The 23,068-nt window shown below is 30.4% G+C and overlaps 1 non-coding gene across 1 annotated transcript; it reads left to right on the plus strand.

Annotated features, from left to right (window-relative positions):
- Positions 1-11,515: 11,515 nt before the first annotated feature.
- On the plus strand, positions 11,516-11,588 carry TRNAR-UCU. Its single transcript has one exon. It is a non-coding gene; the product is annotated as a tRNA-Arg (tRNA).
- Positions 11,589-23,068: the final 11,480 nt, after the last annotated feature.

Genomic DNA, 23,068 nt, shown 5'->3' on the forward strand with positions numbered 1-23,068 from the left:
TCTTGGAGGACCTTAGATGATATTAACTCTTTAAAATTATGAACATGGAGTTTTAAAATTATGAAAACGAACCATAGAATAACAACAGATAATTTGCCTTCCGGACACTTCTCCAAATCCCAATCCCCATTTCGACCCATTAACCAAATCCCCAATCTCCATTTCTGCCCATTAACCCTAAAAACCTAATACCCTTTAGGGTGCGTTTGGTTCACGGAATCTTATATTATCCCAGGTAATAAGATTACCTCCATGAAGGTAATGTGAGATTTTATGAATGTAAGATTACTTTATGTGTTTGGTTTGAATCGTGGAATATAATATTACTTTGTTTGGTTAATAGTTATATTTTAGGTTATATGAATCAATTTACTATAATTTCCTTTTATATATATATATATATATATATTTATTTATTTATTTATTTATTTATATGTATGAATGTAGTGATGCTTAATATTAAAAAAATAAATATATAAATATACACACGTGTATATTTGATTATATGAACATATATTTATTTTATATATGTTATTGCGTTATTAACTTATTATTATTACTAGTAGTCCACCCGTGCGATGCACGGTATAACAATAAAAATGTAACAATTGTCTTTCAAAAATATATTATAGACATAAATTAAAAATTATTCCATACTAAATAAAGACTTCCATTGAAAAACATTGCATATAGGCATTTGCTCTAACAAAATGAAACAAATTTTTTATCATTCATCTATAAATTATTAAATACTTCTTTATATACATGATCAAAATAGGTCACTACAAAATATAATACACTCCTAAAAAATATATATATAAACATAATTTTTTTAAAAAATTAATAAATAATTAAGTATATTAAATATATACCTATATCTCGCAATTGTGCACTTCTATTAACATGTTGAATTTGATTTATGGAATCAATGCCCCTTGAAGTTGTTGGCTGTAAGTTATGCTCAATATTAATAGAATAAGAAAGTACTATATTCTCTCCCTAACCTATAATGCCAATTCAAATAGAGGGAAAAAAAAAGACACACCCATCCAAACATACTTTCATCCGTATAAATATGAAAGTAATAATTATATCATTCTAAATAGCATACAATTGTAAATAACTCTTACTATATACTATATCATATAATAGTACCTGCATTGAGTGCATTACATTGTTGTAGATCTTAGCATGCTGTAATGATTGTCGAAGACACCCAATTGCCAGAGAGGTTGATAAATACTAATGCTTCCATGCAATAACATATATAACAAATTCATTTACAAGCAGAATCTCAAAATTCAGAACAAAACACATCAACCAAGCATGAAGTTAAAAGGCTCAATAAGCATTGCACATCAACCAAGCATGAAGTTAAAAGGCTCAATAAGCATTGGATGCAAGAGAAAACAGACAATGACAGACTCAATAAGCATTGGATGCAAGAGAAAACAGACAATGACAGATCAAGGTGTAATGAAAACTTAACTAAAACAGACAATGACAGATCAAGGTGTAATGAAAACTTAACTGGTTTCGTAGCTATGTATCTATGGTGTAATGAAAACTTAACTGGTTTCGTAGCTATGTATCTATATTTGGAGATTGCTTACTCGTGCGACGAGTAAATTACTCTCTTTTGTACTTCTAAACTTAAGTGAAGCGCAACGTTGAAAACCTTTTAATGAAAAAATGTCAAGTTAGTGGTAATATCTATTTTAACTGGGACATACACAGTATAACAGGAAGTAATTTTTTGTACATAGTGAAACTGCCTAAAATTGTTAGGCCAATATTTTGTTGTGTGGTCTTACCAATTTCATGCATTCTACTAATCTTGCAATAAATTTACATATACACTATTAGAATATTAGGTTAAATATATTCAGTTTTTGTTTAGATTAGATCGTAAGTTAGTATTATTTCTTTTCAATAAGACAGATAATTTGAAATATACGTACTACTTTTACACATCTATATCTATACTATATATAAAAGTATTATCCTACTCCCAAAGTTTCCCGCTCAAACTTAGGGGCATTTTAGTCAAAATATTAATTTTATTAATTAATTAATTTATTGATTATTTATTAATTTATTAATTATTAATAAATACTAAAGGTAAATTGGACAATTATTTTGGGTAAATTATTGATTATATTAGTTAACCATATATATTTTCATAAAATTAGCAATCAATTATGATTACATATTATTATTATATTCACACACATGTATATATATGCCACAGTGGTTTTGGTTGTTTTTGTAGCATATATATTTTTATTATTTTAAATAGTATATACTGTGAACTCTCCTCTCCTCCGCAGATGAGAGGCGAACGACGGCGGCGGATCTGCGACGGTGGCGAGTTCTTTCTCCTCCGGCAAGTTCTCCTCCTCCGGTTATCTCTCTCTCCCCACCGGTCGAAGAAGAAGATTATGAAATGGCAGGTAATGTTTTCTTTATTATTATTATTATTATTGTTGTTGTTGTTGTTGTTGTTGTTGTTGTTGTTATTGTTATTATGAGAAGAGAGGAAAGAAAAAAGAAAAGAAAAGGAAGAAAGAAGAATGGAACGCCGGAAGAATTAAAAAAAAAAGGAAAAGAAAAAGAAAAGGATATGGGTGTTGATAAAGATGATGGTGATGTTTTGTTTTATTATTATTATTTTTTGTTTTATTATTATTATTATCACGCAATAAGAAAATTTTCATAGAGAGCCTCTGGGATGGAAGGCGCCAAGGAAAAAAAACAAGGAAGAACCATAAGAAAAATGCTACTGGTGGAAGTTATATAGAGCACACGGCCCCAAATTAAAGCATTCCCTATCTCCTTAACTAAGTCTTAGAATTCTGTAAACCTATTAAATTTGTGAAGTTCACTTCTATCGTGATTCACTGTCTTTTCAAGCTTCTCAAATTGTGCAAGGAAATCAAACACTTTAGATTATTGTAGCAGCTCAACCGTAACTAAGTTTTATTCTTAAAAAAATAGGAAACAAAGAAAATAAACTATTAAAAATAAATTAATTAATTAATTAATTGTTCTTTTAGAAAAAAACATAAACGGTTTCCCCTATACCATTTTTACTTCAACACAATTCGCTTTTTCTTTGTTTGGGTCCATTCCCATGAAGTGCATTATTGGGATCTAAAGAAAAAAAATATATTATGAGTTTCTAACAAACAACATTTAGATTCATTTTGTATGCATATCCCTGATTTTGGAACGGAAGTATGATAGAAATATTTCACACTAATATTTTACATCATCAATTTAAAATGGAACGGAAATTAGGTAAATTGAAAAAAGAAATGAANGATCAAGGTGTAATGAAAACTTAACTGGTTTCGTAGCTATGTATCTATATTTGGAGATTGCTTACTCGTGCGACGAGTAAATTACTCTCTTTTGTACTTCTAAACTTAAGTGAAGCGCAACGTTGAAAACCTTTTAATGAAAAAATGTCAAGTTAGTGGTAATATCTATTTTAACTGGGACATACACAGTATAACAGGAAGTAATTTTTTGTACATAGTGAAACTGCCTAAAATTGTTAGGCCAATATTTTGTTGTGTGGTCTTACCAATTTCATGCATTCTACTAATCTTGCAATAAATTTACATATACACTATTAGAATATTAGGTTAAATATATTCAGTTTTTGTTTAGATTAGATCGTAAGTTAGTATTATTTCTTTTCAATAAGACAGATAATTTGAAATATACGTACTACTTTTACACATCTATATCTATACTATATATAAAAGTATTATCCTACTCCCAAAGTTTCCCGCTCAAACTTAGGGGCATTTTAGTCAAAATATTAATTTTATTAATTAATTAATTTATTGATTATTTATTAATTTATTAATTATTAATAAATACTAAAGGTAAATTGGACAATTATTTTGGGTAAATTATTGATTATATTAGTTAACCATATATATTTTCATAAAATTAGCAATCAATTATGATTACATATTATTATTATATTCACACACATGTATATATATGCCACAGTGGTTTTGGTTGTTTTTGTAGCATATATATTTTTATTATTTTAAATAGTATATACTGTGAACTCTCCTCTCCTCCGCAGATGAGAGGCGAACGACGGCGGCGGATCTGCGACGGTGGCGAGTTCTTTCTCCTCCGGCAAGTTCTCCTCCTCCGGTTATCTCTCTCTCCCCACCGGTCGAAGAAGAAGATTATGAAATGGCAGGTAATGTTTTCTTTATTATTATTATTATTATTGTTGTTGTTGTTGTTGTTGTTGTTGTTGTTGTTATTGTTATTATGAGAAGAGAGGAAAGAAAAAAGAAAAGAAAAGGAAGAAAGAAGAATGGAACGCCGGAAGAATTAAAAAAAAAAGGAAAAGAAAAAGAAAAGGATATGGGTGTTGATAAAGATGATGGTGATGTTTTGTTTTATTATTATTATTTTTTGTTTTATTATTATTATTATCACGCAATAAGAAAATTTTCATAGAGAGCCTCTGGGATGGAAGGCGCCAAGGAAAAAAAACAAGGAAGAACCATAAGAAAAATGCTACTGGTGGAAGTTATATAGAGCACACGGCCCCAAATTAAAGCATTCCCTATCTCCTTAACTAAGTCTTAGAATTCTGTAAACCTATTAAATTTGTGAAGTTCACTTCTATCGTGATTCACTGTCTTTTCAAGCTTCTCAAATTGTGCAAGGAAATCAAACACTTTAGATTATTGTAGCAGCTCAACCGTAACTAAGTTTTATTCTTAAAAAAATAGGAAACAAAGAAAATAAACTATTAAAAATAAATTAATTAATTAATTAATTGTTCTTTTAGAAAAAAACATAAACGGTTTCCCCTATACCATTTTTACTTCAACACAATTCGCTTTTTCTTTGTTTGGGTCCATTCCCATGAAGTGCATTATTGGGATCTAAAGAAAAAAAATATATTATGAGTTTCTAACAAACAACATTTAGATTCATTTTGTATGCATATCCCTGATTTTGGAACGGAAGTATGATAGAAATATTTCACACTAATATTTTACATCATCAATTTAAAATGGAACGGAAATTAGGTAAATTGAAAAAAGAAATGAATATTAATAATTTGTTGAAAATTAAAAATAGAAAAGAAAACGGAAATTATGTCAATTGAAAAAGGAAATGAATATTAATAATTGACTGAAAATTAAAAAAATATCCATAATTAATTAAAATGGAAAAGAAAATGGTCAAATCATTGCATTTTAAATTTTCACAATAATATTACACAGTAGAATAAATCAAATCACACTTAAATCGTAAATCTTTCACAATTTTAAACAATGGAACGGAAATTAAAAATAAAACGGAAATATTTCAATAATAATATTCTACATCATCAATAGTAAAAGTAAATTTAAAATGGAAATGAAATATTTCAATAATAATAGTCTACATCATCAATAGTAAAGGCATATTTTAAATATTAAACAATAGTAAAGGTAAATTAAAAATGGAATGAAAATATCAGTGCATCTATTATTCTAATTGACTAATTAGCTGAAAAAAAAAAAAAATAATTGACTGAAAATGAATCTGATATTACTAATTGACTGAATATATAAAAGGAAATGAATATTAATAATTAACTACAAATAAAAAAATATTCATAATTGACTAAAATGAAAAAGGAAATGGTCAGATAATTGCATTTTAATTAAAAAAGGAATAGAAATATTTCAATAATAATATTCTACATCATCAATAGTAAAGGCATGCTTATTCCATGACTCCAAGGTACATATTGCATGCATTTTTACACTTTTTTTTACAGCATTGAATTTTAAAAATATTGGACTAATAATATAGTTTAAACTCATACTATAATTTAGACACATACTCATACTATATTGGTTGAATGATTTATTTCAGAATACTGAATTTATGTTGTATGTTAGACAATCATACTTCAATATATATCACAAAATTTAATCATAGAATGAATTTGCTATCCACAAAATATAATCACAAAATGAATTTGTTACTCATATAATATAAATTTATATTATTTATTTATTAATATTGGATTAATACTATAGTTTAGACTTATACTATAATTTAGACTCATACTCATAGTATATTAGTTAAAATAGCTTATTTTAGAATACTGAATTTTTACTTTATGTTGTATGTTGTATATTAGTCAATCAAACTTCAGTATACATCATAGAATATAATCACATAATGGATTTGTTATCCACGGAATATAATCACATAATGAATTATTCTATTTTTTAGTATATTCATAATAGAAAAAATATAAAATTTATAATATTTATTTATTAAATAATATTAATATTAATATTTATGGGTGATTCCCTCAGGGAATTTGTATCCATTTACAAATTTCTAAAGAATTTGTCAAACAATTGAACAAACTCTTGAAGGAAGGGAAAATCTATAATATTCATAATTTTGTTGTGCAAACCTCTCACACGAAGTTTAAGTCGTGCGAGCAAAAGTACATTATGAAAACGAATAATGACACTTTAATTAGCGTTACATATTAAGATGATTCTGATTTTCCCAAAGACGTGTTTAAACTCAAGGATTTTGAGTGTTGAAGGCTCCCAGAGGTGTGGATCGCAACCAAGGTAATTTTTAATTACAATTTCGTTCTACCTCATACAATACAATTTTTTAGCCTTGATTTTTTAATAGTTATTTTTGACCAGGGCATAACACCACTGGAAGCTACATATTCGACAAATCTAGAAGTCATCTCCGTTGATGAAACTACTCCTGAGCAATCGTCTTTGAAGAGAATAAACATGGATTGTTCATCATCTTCAAAGAGTTTGAAAAAGCCTAGGATTGAACCTAAGGCATGATAGTCTTAGTTGTTTTGTTTTTGATTTACCACACAATATTTATTTGAGTTTCAGTTCTTCTTAGTTTGACTGGACTAATTAAATGCTTAGCAGATGATTAATTAACTCATGTTTTCTTAAGAGAAACTGTAAAGGAAGGAAAAACTAAAAAATACACTAATTAACTCATGTTTTCTTTTTCTTTTTTTACAAAATGACAAAATTACTATATATCTAGACAAAAAACATATGTTCCATACAAATGATTTAAGATAACAGTTGATTCCTATAACTGAGTTGCTAGAGAACAAGTACATTTGCCCAATTTATAAAAATCATAAATAATGATATATAAAATCTCTAAAGTTATAACACCGCATGCGTAGATCTACACATTAGCTATTAATTTGAGCAATTATTTGCTCAAACTCAAGCAATGATAATATCAAAAAATATAAATGATCCAAAACATATCTTCAATTGCACTATATAATATTTAATGATCTAATTTAAATAATTATATATTAATCCAACTATTTTTAATATATTATAACAAATCCATTCCGTGCATCGCACGGGCGAAAATACTAGTTTAGGTGAAAAAAAACATAATAAGACAATAATTGATAGTTAAAAAAATATTCATCCATTCATAATTTTTTTTAAAAAAAAAGAACATTTATTTTTAACTGTGGAAATTTAAAATGGTATAGATTTGATGGGATTTTTATATTATTGTAGGTAATTATGGTGTGGGAAGGGGTTATGTAGTCTTTTTGCAATTTAGTGTATTTATTACCATTTTAATTTAGGTGTTATTTTTATTTTGTTTCCTTTATTTGATTGGTGTTCCCAATTCCCACCGTAGCTTCCAATTCATATTTGTCCTCTTTTTATTTTCTCTCCCCAAAACCCATTTGTCATGTCGTATACCTCTCTCCACGCATAGAATCCGTCTGCTTGTGCTCAACAGAGATACTCCATGACTGGTTCTTCTTCAAGGCGGTCGAAGCGGCTTAGGAGGAGTTCGTCCGGTGGCGGACTAGGTATTTTTTTTTTTATTGCGAGGGTTTGAGTTTTGGTCTATTCTTGTGTTTGGGCATGGGTCTGCGGCGGTGTTTGGTGTTTTGTGTACTGGTGGTGAGCGGTGGTTGGGTATTGTGGGAATGGCGGTGGTGCGGCGGGGTTGGTGAGACAGGTTTGGGGCGGTATTTGTACCGGCAGTGGTTTTTTTTTTCTTTGCTTTTGGGTTTTGGGTCATGAGTTTGGAATTTCTATTTGCCAACCTAATATTGTGCCGATGCAAAGAGGAATTTCTATTTGCATCAATCTAGAGGAATTTCTATATATTCTGCTATATATGCATTGACGCAAAGAACTTGGAATTTCTATTTTCCAACCTAATCTTGTGCCCAATTATCTGTTGGAAATATCAGCAAAGTTGGTTTTTTTGGTCCGGGTAATTTTTTTTCCTTTTTGTTCAGTCCATCTATGCGTCCAATATGATTCACACTAGTGCCTTAGAAATTGGGAGCTTATAGGAAGTGGGATGCTAAAAGATGAAAGGTGTAGGTTGGTAGGGTTCATTCAAATGGTCACTCATTCTGTTGTCCATTGTTTTCCATCATATTAACATATGGTCTAGGAGAATTGTAATTTTTAGAATTTGCTAAAATTGTGATTATTTTTAATATATGGTGGGTTGAGGTTGATGGCAGACGTTAGGTTCATACCTTCTGTATTTTCCAATTTGATTAATGGTTCTTTGTTTTGGGGGTTCGGGTGTGGGTTCCATTTTGTCTTGTTTTTGTTCTCAGGTTTTTAAAAATTTTTTATGGTATTTTCTGTGTGTGTGTTATTAGTTTACTAGTAAATTAGGTTGGGTCATTGTTTATATTCGGTTTGTGCACTTTAGGTATTTGCTGTGTGCGTATTTACCACCATATTTTGGGTCTGTTCACTTTTATGCTTCAGTATGTGCATACAGTTTCACAATACATCATGTCTCGTCTCTTTCCTTCCATATTATTTACTTTCGCCAAATTTGTTCAGAGATTTTCCAGCATTAATACAAAATTCACAAAGAATCTTTTTTTTTTTTTTTTTTTGTAAACAAACTGAATTTTTTTTGTTATTGATAATATACTTGGTTGTCTGTTGTTAATTAGTGTTTCATCTGAATTGGCATGCGTAATTTATATTTCGGGTTATTATTCAATTCTTTAAAGCAATTAATTAGTTCTTAATAACATGTTTAAAGCAATTCCATGTTTTTTGGGGTCAGTGCGGGACTGGTATGTGGTGTGTGCGTTTAAACCATAATTAAATTAGATCATTGTTTATATTGGGTCTGTGCACTTTAGGTATTTGCTGTGTGCGTGTTTACCATCATAATTTGGGTCAGCGCACTTTTATGCTTCAGTATATGCATATGTTATTGAAAGGGTACTTGGTTGTTTGTCGGTAAATCGTGTTTCATCTGAATTGGCATGCGTATTCTACATTTCGGGTTATTATTTCAATTATTTAAAGCAATTAGTTCTTAGTAACATGTTTATTTTGGTTTGTGCATGACTGGTATGTGGTCTGTGCGTTGCTACCCAACAATAGTTGGGTCTATGCTCTTCATGTTATAAGTGTGTGTGCCATTTTGCTAGTGTTGTTGTCTATGTTATTGTTTGGTTATTCTTTCTTAGTTGGTGCATTTTAATCTGATGTGCATCAATTTTATAGGGATCATTGTTTAAGGTAATCAAAATGTGATGGCAGATAGTATGTCTTTTGATGATTTCGTCTCTCCTCCCGTTGTGGTGGTCCTTCATGGCCAACCAGACACTCCGTTGGACGATTTTAATAATGGGACAACTGGTGAAGACGTAGCGTTGTTTCCCGAAATGAAGATCCGTGGCAACCCAAAGCATTTGGTCTCATACATTAAGCGCTTTAATGCGTGTCAAAAGCGAGATTGGACATGGGGATATCTTGCACTTACAAGTTGAGGATATTCCAAAGTCCATGGGTCGCTGGTTGCTTAGCAATTTTGGACCTTGAGAATCGTACTTTCTTTTTATCTGTACTGCGATGCACGTCAAAACCAGCTACTGAAGCGTACTTACTATAAACCTCAATTCCACATTCTAAACTATCAAATTACTGTCCAACAACTTATTTAAGTAAGGGGTCACATTTTGTTAACCAATACCTTGTTAACCAACAACTTATTCAAAAATTAACGGACAAAATAAAGTTGCCAAAAACCATAGAGTTCATTATCAGAAAAGCACACACGCAGTCTTAAAAAAATGCAAAGTACTCCAATATCAACCATTTACATTTTACATTCAATACTTCTCCTATGTCCAACAACGCCAAAACGCACATTAACTTGAACTATGCACACACTAAACTACTCGCATGCACACACCAAGCGAAAACATATCAGCACGTACAACTATACAACCCTCATGCAAAACCATATTTTTAGCATTAATAGAAATTTGCAACCTCAAGTAAACTGAAACGCACACTGCTTCTACACATCAAACATAGTATGATACACCAACCATAAGCAAAAAATGCACACACAAAAAAAAAGTACAAAATGATTCCGCACACGCCTACCAGGACGACGCACACGCTAGACTACCCGCATGCACACACCGGCGGGACCCCTCACAATTTCGCAAAAACCCCATAGGCCATAACCAAACTTCGCCAATCTTTCCACTGCCCACCCTCAAAAATACCCCTCGGAAGCTACAACAATACAATCCTCATGCAAAACGCTATTTTTAGCATTAATACAACTTTGCACGCTCAAGAAATAAAAAATGCACAATGTTTCTGCAGAATGCACCCACCATAATCATATAACACACACACCTGCGTAACCAAGTACATATTACTAAAATTTCATTTACGTACCGTCAATGTTCGTTGCCATTGAAGACTCTTGGACAATTGGAACTACTTTTCTTCCTTTTCTTACGATTGTGTGTAAAAACCAGATAAAAGATCCCAAAACAACTTTTACTGGTTTACCATGATTAGGATTTCTTAATATTTGAAAATTATTTTGCATACAATTAATTTTCTTAATATCCTAATCAAATTACAACTCTAACCTTTTCTCTTTATTTTCTCCTAATATAATTAATATTTTAATATCAATCATAACCATTCATTCCAATTTTATAAATGGCTAAGATGGGATCTCATGATCTCATCTTATAGGGTGATCTCATTGGATACAGCCCCTATATATATATATATATATATATATATATATATATATATATATATATATATATATATATAAAGTACTTCTGGCATTTAATTATATACTCCGTATTACTTTTTTATTCCTCAAACAATTTAATATTTAAATGTAATTTATTATGTAATTCTATAATTCAACCAAATAATAAATAGCATTAATATTTTATTATTTGTTTTTTCCATTGATTTTAACATCAGAATTCTGTTTCCTCTAGTTTTTTTTTTAATTTCGAAACATATTTGCTCTATTTTTATTCGGAAAGTCACGTAAATTGAACACATTACAAAACATTGTCATTAACACACAGTCATACAAAGTCAATAGTAATCTATGACCAATAAGCGAATAGAAATAAGGAAGTATAGTACCTTTATACAAAACATCTGCGCCCATGGCCTAATGGATAAGGCGCTTGACTTCTAATCAAGCGATTGTGGGTTCGAGTCCCACTGGGCGTGAAACTTTTACTCCTAAATGGAATTAAACTTCTATTTCTGCACAAAAATCGTACTGGTTTGATTTGTGTGCAATTTTGTGTAAAAACTAGTTTGGAATGAACAACATAAAATTGTACTTCTGCACAAAAATCGCACTTTATTTATAAAATTGATACATACTTTAGGTTTGATTTGTATGCAATTTTGTGTAAAACTAGTTTGGAATAAACAAAATACTTTGTTACAATGCAGTATTTGTTCATAATTACTTTCTCAACCTGCTGGTGCTTATGGTGTAACCCATTTAATTCACTATTCTTCTTCTTCTTCTTTTTTTAAGCATAGCTCACAGATATATTGTCAAATGAACCTATAGTAGAATTAAAATAATACTTTAGTGTTACTATAATGAATCTTTCTTTTAGTACTACTGACTCTGTTAGAATGTAGTATGAGGCTCGAACTCACCCTCTTCCATATGAAAGTGTAACTGGGTGCCACTAGAACACAGAGTCTTGGCTATAATGAACCTATTATAGGTATAAAACTAGTATATTACTCGTGCGATGCACGGATATTATTTTTTAAATATATATTTAAACAATAATCAAGTTATAAATAATGAGCATTTTTTTGTATTATAAGATAAGTGCAAAAGTATCAATAATATATAACTCTAGCTATTCACAATTATTTTAGAAAAATTGATACGTGATATGATTTATGTAATTATATTATTATTAAAATAAATATGTGAAAAAAGAAGAAAATTTTAAAAAAGCATTAAGATGTGAAAAAAATTGGAATCAAACTGTATTTTAAAGTTGTTTTAAATTACCTGATTTAAAAATGTACTTTTACCCATAAGTGATTTAGTTAATTTTTTATTTGTAAAATAAATATGTTTCAAAGGTAAAAAAAGAAAAAAAAATTACACAATAGTTTGGAATTAAAAATACCTAAAATTAAAAAATGATGAATTTCAGGACAGATAACACCAATCTCCAATCTCCAATATTTTCAATGGCCACAATCTTGAACCAACACCCAAAAGTTACTTACCTATATGTTTACAACTTGAAATAATAATCAAATAGTAATGTGAGAAGGAATAGCGATGATTTAAAATTACATTTTTGTTGACAATTCTATTAATCAAAAAGTATACAACGCACCCAAGAGCATCGTACAATTGACTAATGGTGCGGATATTCAGTATTCTATTGTTTATCTAATCTGCTATTGTTGATGATGATGTTGTTGATGTACTAAGTCAAACCTTTGGTGTAGAATCCACATTCAACCGTATAATGAAATTTAAGATTTTAGAAATTATTTACAAAACTATAAATATTATTAAATATTCAAATTTAGTAATAGTTAATGTTTGGAATAAAAAAAATACGTACAATAATTTGAAATCACGAATTTGTTCACAGTTATTATCCATCACAAGTTTAGTAGCACCAAATGTATTAATATGTATAGTTTCTGTTTGTTTCGTACAATATAATTAAACATAATACCATTACAAATTTAAAACAAACAAATCAAATCAGCCAACTATAACCTTGTATTTTGTATTAATATTTGGAAATCTCCTTTTTATTATTTTTATTAAATATTTTGTGTAATACAGAAGTTCAATGGACAGGTATAGTGACAAAAATAGCAATAGATATGTTGAAAACTGGTAATTGATTTTTTACTTAGTGTAAGGTTATTCATAGCACTTATAATTCATGCATAAAAATTAATATATGTTAGAGTAAAATATAATATTTGAGAAACAAATTAAATGAAACATTTAACAGTAAATCTATACTATCATAATTAATTAATATTATTCTATCATAATATTAGTAATTATGGTAATCATAATATATTATATATAGTATGGATTGGTAATTAGTTATTCGTAATTATGGTAATTATTATGATAGTATATTTGTATTTTATAGATTAATATTTATTATGGTAGAATAATAATCTATATATATATATATATATATATATATATATATATATATATATATATATATATATATATAATATAATATAATATAAAAAATATATATTAGTTATAATTGGTGGTAATAATTGATAATTGGTAATAAACAAATGCAATTGTAAACAAATAGGTATTGGAATATAATATATATGGAATTCAAATATGTATGGAATATAATATAATGGAGGTTTTCCATTCATATATAATAGTTCTGCCTCTCTCTCTTTATGGTTATAAATACAAGAAGAAACCCAGTCAACCACCACCACCAATTTTAATCCATCTTAGTTCTGTACTTCTGTTGTTTTTGGTTTGTGAAAGCATCAATGTACATAAGAAGAACCACCATTCTCCATAGAAGTGTGACATATTTACCGCCTTTTTTTTTTACTGTTCTTATCTTATCTTTTTTTATTTTTATTTTATTTTTATTTTTTTGGTTACATTCATTGTAGGTTCTTATATTTTGCAATCATAAGCGTTGGGTTAATTGTTGGTAGCTTGAATTGTCGAAAGGTAAGCTAATTTGTCAAATAACTACAACTTTTATTCTAAGTATTAACTATTTTTAATTGATTTTTTAAAACTATTCTTTTATATTTGAAATCTTATATTTCCAGCTCTCTTGATCCTTTAATTACAAATGCAGATATTTGGAGCCTAATAAGCAATGTGATGCAAATGATAGTGGATCTGTTAAGAGATGTAAAAATTGAGAAAAAATTAATAAGATATTTTCCTGTTGAAATCCTAGACATTAATGTTTTTGGGCATTAAAGATTTCAAATTTTAAACTTGTGTAATTTGTTTAAATCTTAACATTTCATGGTTTTACATTACTTTGAATATGTAGTTGTTTTATTCGTTTATTCATACCATGTTCAGAGGTGAAATTGTAGTTTAAAAAAAAAGAATATTAAAAAAATAATTAACTGGAAATTGAACGGTACAAAATTTAGGCCATCTAAAAAAGTAAATTAATATTAATATTTGATTGAAAATTGAAAAAAAATGAATTTATTTCGACAATTAAATTATTATAATTATATTAATCATATTAATATTTATGAAGGAAAAATAAAATGAATATATTAATATTTCATTGGAAATAGGGAAAATCGCACTTTTGGTCCCCCAATTGTTGCCCGATCTGCAATGTTGTCCCCCATTGTCAATTTTAGTTAATTGGGTCCCTAATAGTCTTAAACCTTAGTCAATGTAGTCCTCCGGTCAGATTTCTCACTAACTAGTGTTAAAACCATGGGCAATTTAGTAATTTCACCATTACACACACCTTAGCTCATCCCTTGCCTTTCACTGCCAATCCGCCATTTCCGTTCATCTACTGGTACGAAGACGGCCATTCCATCGAAGAACGGGGATTCGATATCTCCGCAACCAAATACTCCCCAATCGATTCCATCGGCAAAACACGACTCCCATTTTCTGAGATGGAAGCTTAAGATACGTCGTACCCAAACATCACCTGAACTCCACTCACAGCAAAAGAGAGTGTCGGGATTATGGATGACTTCCTCTACAAAATCCGACAGCCAATCACCTTCTTCTCCGACGTAGTTTGTTCTATACCAGTCCTTGCCATCAGAATCCCAACAACCCCAATACATCATTGTTTTACCACCTTACCCTCGCCCTCATCGCATCTTCGACCGGAGCTGCCGGAACTTCCTCCTCTACGTCTCCATTATCATTCTCCTCGCCGTTGCCGTGTTCTTCCTCTGGCCTTCCGGCCTCGATGTCTCCGTCGCTCGCCTCAAGCTCAAAGGCTTCAAAGTTCACTTGATTCCACTTTAAACTCCCCCAAAGTCCTAAACTCTTCCATTCTGAATTCTCCTCCAACCTTCCAAAACCGCCTCTCTCCTCTCTTCTCCTCTTAACATTTTACAAGCTCCGCCATCTATGGCGGTCAGAATTTCCATTGCGACCACCTCTCGAACCGCCTACAACTGCCAGTTCTCATTGGTCCGCCCCGCTACTCACTACACTCCACCTCTGGTCGGCTCAGGACAAGACTAATTAAACAATTAGAGCAATGATGAATGTTTAGGCCACCTACAGTCTTTCCTGGAAAGAGCGCAGTACAAGACACTGCACACATGAATAACTTTGACTGACGTTCTCCATTCAGCAGTAGCAACGCGACTCCACCCTCTGTTCCGGCAAGCAACGCAGCAGCTATGGTGGAGCTACCTCTCGTCTCTGGTTTTCCCTGTTTCTCCGGTGTAGCGCGGCGGCAGCTTGAGCGGTTGTCCCTGGCGGGTGAGTCAGAACCGTGAAAGTCTCCCCTGTTCTTCGCGGCGGCAATGGAGGATTCCGAAGGCAGCTTTGAGACCTCCTTCGACATTTTGCCGTTCGTGAAGCAGCCCTCCGGCGAGTGGATTTTAATTGTCCGATGCACTGTTCTTCTGAACAAATCTAGTTGCTGCGAGTGAAGCTGTGGGTAAAATTGGTCGGAAGAATAGTGGTTGCTTCACAGGCAACCCCTCCGGCCAACTGAGAGGGCAGATCTAGTTGCCTTCCGGCATACATGTGTAACTCTGAACAGAATAAATTAGGGTAAAATTGGTGGAGTTGTGAAATTACCTAATTGCCCATGGTCTTAACACTAGTTAGAGCCAAATTTGACCGAGGGACAATATTGACTAAGGTTTAAGACTATTAAGGACCTAATTAACTAAAATTGACAATGGGGGACAACATTGCAGATCGGGCAACATTTGAGGGACCAAAAGTGCGATTTTCCCTTGGAAATATAATTGGAAATTATATTTTTATATAATTATATTACTTATTAATTATATGGAAATGAATATTAAAATTTTTTATGAATGAAAAAGGAAATAAATATTACACACGAGAATATGTTATTAATATTATGTTACTAATGTTACTAATTGGCACATGAATCAGGCTAAATGAAAAAGGGATTAATAATAAAAATTCACTATAAATATAACATAGCTTTCCCTATGCAAAAATTAGTAACCACCAAATGAAATATTAGCAAAAAATTATGAAGGAAAAAGAAATGAAAAAGAATATTTATTCCTTTTATGAAGGAAAAATGAAATGAATATATTCATATTTCACTGGAAATATAATCTACAATTATATTATAATTATAATTATATTAATTATTTAGAAGGAAAAACAAAATAAATTTATTAATATTTCACTGAAAATATATTCAACAATTATATTTTTATAATTATATTACTTTTTAATCATATGGAAATTAATATTAAATTTTCATGAACGAAAAGAAAATGAATATTACACGGGAATCTGTTATTAATATTTTCTTACTAATTGACAAAAATCATGTCAATTAATTGGCAAGGAATCATGTCAATTAATTGGCAATTATCAGGAAAAGGGAATGGAAAGCAATATTAATTCTTTTGATTAAGGAAAAAGGAAATGAATAATATACTCAAAAGAAAATAGAATATTATGAAAATGAAATGAATATATTAATATTTCACTGGAAATATAACACAACTTTTCCCTTACGAAAAAATTAGTAACCACCAAATGAATGATTAGGAAAAAATTATAAAGGAAAAATGAATGTAAAATAATATTAATTCTTTTTATGAAGGAAAAAGGAAATGAATATATTTAAAAGGAAATTAAATATTAGGAACAATGAAATGAACATATTAATATTTCACTGGAAATATAACACAACTTTCTCTACGAACAATTAGTAACTACCAAATGAAATATTAGGAAAAAATTATGAAGGAAAAAAGAATGAAAATGAATATTAAGTTTTTTTATGAATGAAAATGGAAATGAATATATATTTACAAGGAAATGAAATATTAGGAAAAACGAAAGGAATATATTAATATTTCATTGGAAATATAACACAACTTTTCATATGACAAAATTAGTAACCAACAAATGAAATATTAATTATGAAGTAAAAAGGAATGGAGATCAATATTATTTTTTTTTTATGAAGGAAAATGAAATGAATATATTTAAAAGGAAATAAAATATTAGGAAAAACGAAATGAATATATTAATATTTCACTGGAAATATAGCATAATTTTCCCTACAAAAGAATTAGTAGCCAACAAATGAAATATTAGGAAAAAATTATGAAGGAAAAAGGAATGACAATCAATAATTCTTTTTATAAAGGAAAAAGGAAATGAATATATTCAAAAGGAAATTAAAATATTAGGAAAAGTAAAATGAATATATTAATATTTCATTAGAAATATAATCGACAATTATATTATTATAATTATATGAATTAAATATTAAATATATTAATAAATAGTACTCCATAATAATTAATATTTATTAACTAGAAGGTTGAGCAATTCTCTCACCAACTCTAGATGTCGTTGATCAAATTAATTAGTACACGTGTGACATGAACACTGCAGAAGGTCGAACATATTTAATATATAGTAATAATAATTTTTGTATATACGAATTGATATTCCTGTTAACGAAAAATAATTAATTTAGTGTAATTGACTAATAATAATTAATTGCCTAATAATTATTATGGTAATTAAGCTAAATATTGGTTGTTGAATTTATTTTTATACTCTGTAATAATTAAAGTTAAATTATTTCTCAATTGTCCATATTTATTTTTGTAATAATATAATTACTTAAGTTATATTAAATATCAATCTTTTTAAGATAATTGTAAACAAACAAGTCATATATTATTCAATTAATTGAGTGATACTTTTGCACTAATCTTACAATCAAATAAATGTACATGTTCAATATTAGATTTTTTAAAAAAAATATTTTTTTTTAAATTTTATTATCTAAATAAATAATACAAAAATTTATCCGTGAGTCGCACGGGTAATTGGACAATTATTTGCTCTAATTCAAGCAAAGAAAACATCAGAAAACATAATCAATCCAACCAATTTCATCAATTGCGCTATATAATATTCGATGTTATAATTTACTCCGTATATAATTGTATATTTATCCAAATATTCTTAAAATATTATAACAAATTCATTCCGTGCAACGCACGGGCGAAAATACTAGTAACAATAAATAATATCCCCACATCTTCAAGAACATATTCTAAGGTTGTTGTGGTATACGCTACTCAATTGTTCTTGACCTCGTACAGTCGTATAAACCGTACCCTTATTGCCCATGCAGTATTGTAGGCGTCTATGGCATTGAACAAAACAAAAGTTGGGACCATTATGTGCATATTTTTTTACTATGACTAAAACAATAAGAGATAAAGTGGAGCTACGGTGAATATTTCTTGGAACGAATATCTTATATAGTAGTAACGTAATGGGTTAGATAGAAAGTAAAGTAATTAAGTTAATAACATTATTATTATTAAAGGAAGGGATGGGAATAATGTGTATTAGTTTAGGGAATTAATAAAGTAGATTAGGAAAATTATGGTATTATATATATATATATATATATATATATATATATATATTAAATATTATTAATTATAAAGAATATTTTTGTCCAAATGGTTGATAGGATATTACAAAAATATAGAAAGTAAAGTAATTAAGGTAATAACATTATTATTATTATTATTAAAGGAAAGGACGGGAATGATGTGTAGTAGTTTATGGTATATAAGATAGCATGACTAAATAGAATATAGATTTTATTCTATAATTATTCTACGTGTGACTATTAAATTGTAAAACATGTAGTAAAGTAATAATTATTTATTTAAGAGTGATGGTTTTATAGGGAACATGTCCACCATAAACTGGGTATAGAGGTATAGAATGGGGAGTAGGAAAATAGTAGTATTATTACCCGGGACACTAGGCCCAAAATAGTACGTACAAAGCTCGAGATATTGGCCCAAAAGGCGGCCCAAAGAATACATAAATAATAAATACTATAGCCCTAAGGAATTGAATAGGGCCCAAAATGGTGGCCCGAATAATCTACTATACTAATAAGAGCCAAAGAGAGTTAGGCCTAAAATGGGTAGAAAAAATGACGGTCAAATTATTTAATCAAATGGATGGTTAAGATGAATTATTTAATCAAATAGATGATTAAGATAATTCAGATTAATATTATTAATAGAGATTACCTAATTTAACCTTACTTTTATGATTATCCGTTAAGTTTTCCGTTAAATATTCTCTTCTCCGTTAATATTCCGTTAACTTTTAACTTACCCATTAATTTCTATAAAAAAAATTCTTAGGTTCGAACCTCATCTCAATCAAATTTGACATAATTAAGTTTCTCACTCTATTTTACTCTTATTAAATTAAATAAATTAGTAGTTACAACAACAAAAAATGATACATATGTATTTCTTTAATTTAGAATTATGTGTCTACAATACCTTTATTTAAAAAAATTATTCATTATCAAAAAATTAAATTAAATAAGAGAAATAATTTCATTAGTTATATTGTCTTTATTTTCTCTCATGCAAAGATTCTTTACATTCAAATTTATCAATTGGTATTTATTACATTGTCCATTATATTATTTTTACAATATCTTGTAATCAAATATCAAAGTTATAGTACGAAATAATGTTATTTATTTATTTATTTACCAAGTATTTTATTAATACTATGATTTTTTTTAAATAATTTGAAACTAATTATATTAACTACTTGGGGATTGGTTGACAAAGAGAGTACTCAAATAACTCAACAAATTGAAGCGGAATCACTTTATTTTACTCTTATTAAATTAAATAAATTAGTAGTTACACCAAAAAATGATACATATGTATTTCTTTAATACCATGAAAAAAATAAAAAAGAATAGTTTGAAACCAATCATATTAACTACTTGGGGGATTTGTTGACAATGAAAGTACTCAAATAACCCATTACCCAGCAAATTGAAGCGAGAAACTACCTTTTAATATCATTGGAATACATAATATTTTAAAATTTCAAATTTTTATTAATTTATTTAATCTTTTTTCTTAAACTAGGGATTTCTTTATCAAGAATAACTCATTCAACAATAATAGTTAAACCAAATGAACGCCAAGCAGAACACCTAAAGGAAAGTCCATAGCTCCTATATCATAATCTCATTACATGACGTTGTCATCTATGCTACCAACAATAACCGAATTACAAATAACACACTACTAACAAAAAGGAAGAGAACGAATAGTAACGATGAAGACAATGATAATGTTACTCAAAAGAGAATTAAGAACACTTAGAAAAATTCAAACAAAAAGTAGTATTTATTTAGACTATCATTTTTAGACCAAATATTTAGATTATCGATTTTACAAGGGTGCAAACATTTATTTTAGTAATAATTATAATGAATTTTCTATATTATCCTGGATTCATATACTTTGAGTTAGATATTTAAATAAAAAAATTCGACATTCAATTACCCATGTATAAACTTCTCCTATATAATCTTGCATTGATATTTTCAAATATTTATTTAAATATAAACATTGGCATTAACCCATTCGCGCAATGCGCGTATAAAACTAGTAACTAAATAAATAAACAAGTTAGAGAACTATTAAATAAAATAGAACTAAATATGTTACCAACAAGACTCGAACCCTAGCGTGCCAGCAAGAGGAAGAAGACTCAGACCAGTGGACCAAGAAGCGTTTGGTGAGCCAAGCGGATGCTTTTTAAGGGTGGCAAAGCACCCTATTTATACTATTGAAAGACTCACAGATCGTTGACAAATGGACGGCATTGAACATCCTTCATTCTTGGCCACATACGTGCCACCCCACTACTTTGCATCCAGTGCACCCCCATGCGTAAGTGGAGTTTCCTGCCCTTTAGTATACTAGATCTTGAGCGACTTGGTGGTTTGGAACTTGTGTTATTATGTTAAAAGTCTTGGGTTTGAACCCTCTGGCAATACTTGCTTTATTTATTTTGCTCCAAGCTTCCTTCTTCCCTTGACAATAAAAATGGACACCCCTTTTTTCTTCCACAATAAAAATGGACACCCCGCTTGGGTCAATAGTTTTCCACTAGAATGGGCCCCGGGGTCCCATGGCTCCATCACAAATCTCCCACTTTCTTTGGATATCTTTGACAAGCAAAGAAAGTATAGTCACTCTCGGCCTTCTACATGCTTTGACCCTCACAACTCCCGGTTTGAAAAGTTCACAGCTCGTCAGATAGCTTGGTGCTTGGACCTTGCCACATCCTTTGCATGCAGTTCGTCAAGAAGATTTCACTCGTGTACATTCCTTGTATAAAAAGTAATGATTTTTTTGGAGGCGCGATGCCTTGCTGGGCCGCCTTCCCTACTTGCGAGCCCAGAAGAAATGATTATCGACCGCCTTCCCTATATGCGAGCCGATGAGCCGCCTTCCCTCCATGCAAGCCCGTAAGACTTTTTTATTTATTTATTTATTTATTTATTTGTTTTTTTAGGAGCGATACCTTGTTGAGCCGCCTTCCCTACATGCAGGCTCCTTAAGCCGCCTTCCATCCATGCAAGCCCAGAAGAGATGATTTGCCGACCTCCTTCCCTATATGCGGGTTGATGAGCCGCCTTCCATACTTGCAAGCTCTTTAAGTCGTCTTCCCTACATGCAGGCCCGTATAACTCTTTTTTTTTTTCTCCTTTTTTTTTTCTTCGGCCGCCTACCCTTCTCGAACTGTTTGCAAATCCAATCACAATGCCTTTTGTAGGCTGCTTACTGTGCTTCCGAGCCCAGGATATAAAATGAAGCTGACTTTTTTTTATTACCTCCTCGAGTTACCTAGCCAGCTTATGAGCCCTTCTGGGTGCTATTGTTTACTATATCATCTCCTTTCAAGATTGTCAAGCTTACAACTCACGTCGGGATTGCTTATCCTTTTTTGTGGGTCCACTATCGCATCCATTTGTAATTTTTTGGTTGCATGCTTAGCCTGAAAGTCCAACCAGAAATATATGTTAATATTTCTCCAATGTAGAAATATTTTTCTTACCTCCTCGAGCCACTTGTACTAGGGCCCCCTCATTGGCAATGCCCTCCTCCTAGCTCGTGGAGTGCTAAGTCGGGTAAACTGATGATTTGGTTGAGTGTTTGGATCAGCGGCCGACTATCGGGGTAGGCTGGGCTATGCCCCCCACTACTGCTGGGCAACCTACTCACAAATGACGGTAGTTGTCTCTTGGGCTAAAGACTGGATGCTAAGCCCAACTCTCGGGGGAATTTGGTTGGCTTTGTCGAGGGTTGCGTCTCGTCCAATGGCTGTAGTGTGAGTCGGACCTCTCACGTTCCCTTGAAGATGTTTTGTAAGGTGTTCTTGCGGATCCAAGGAATCGACCCTCGTCTTGTTTACTAAGGTGTTCTTGCGGATCCAAGGAATGCTTGATTTGTGATTCGACCATTTTGGCGTATCTCGGGGTTTGATTGCATAAAGGGAAATGGTAGAAGCTAGGAATGCAGGCTTTTTAACAGCATGTGAAAGTCAAATTCATTTCAGGTGATGATCAAGTAGCACTTAACTAGCCTGC

The sequence above is a fragment of the Ipomoea triloba genome, chromosome 11, assembly GCF_003576645.1.
Source record: "Ipomoea triloba cultivar NCNSP0323 chromosome 11, ASM357664v1".
Classification (NCBI taxonomy): domain Eukaryota; kingdom Viridiplantae; phylum Streptophyta; class Magnoliopsida; order Solanales; family Convolvulaceae; genus Ipomoea; species Ipomoea triloba.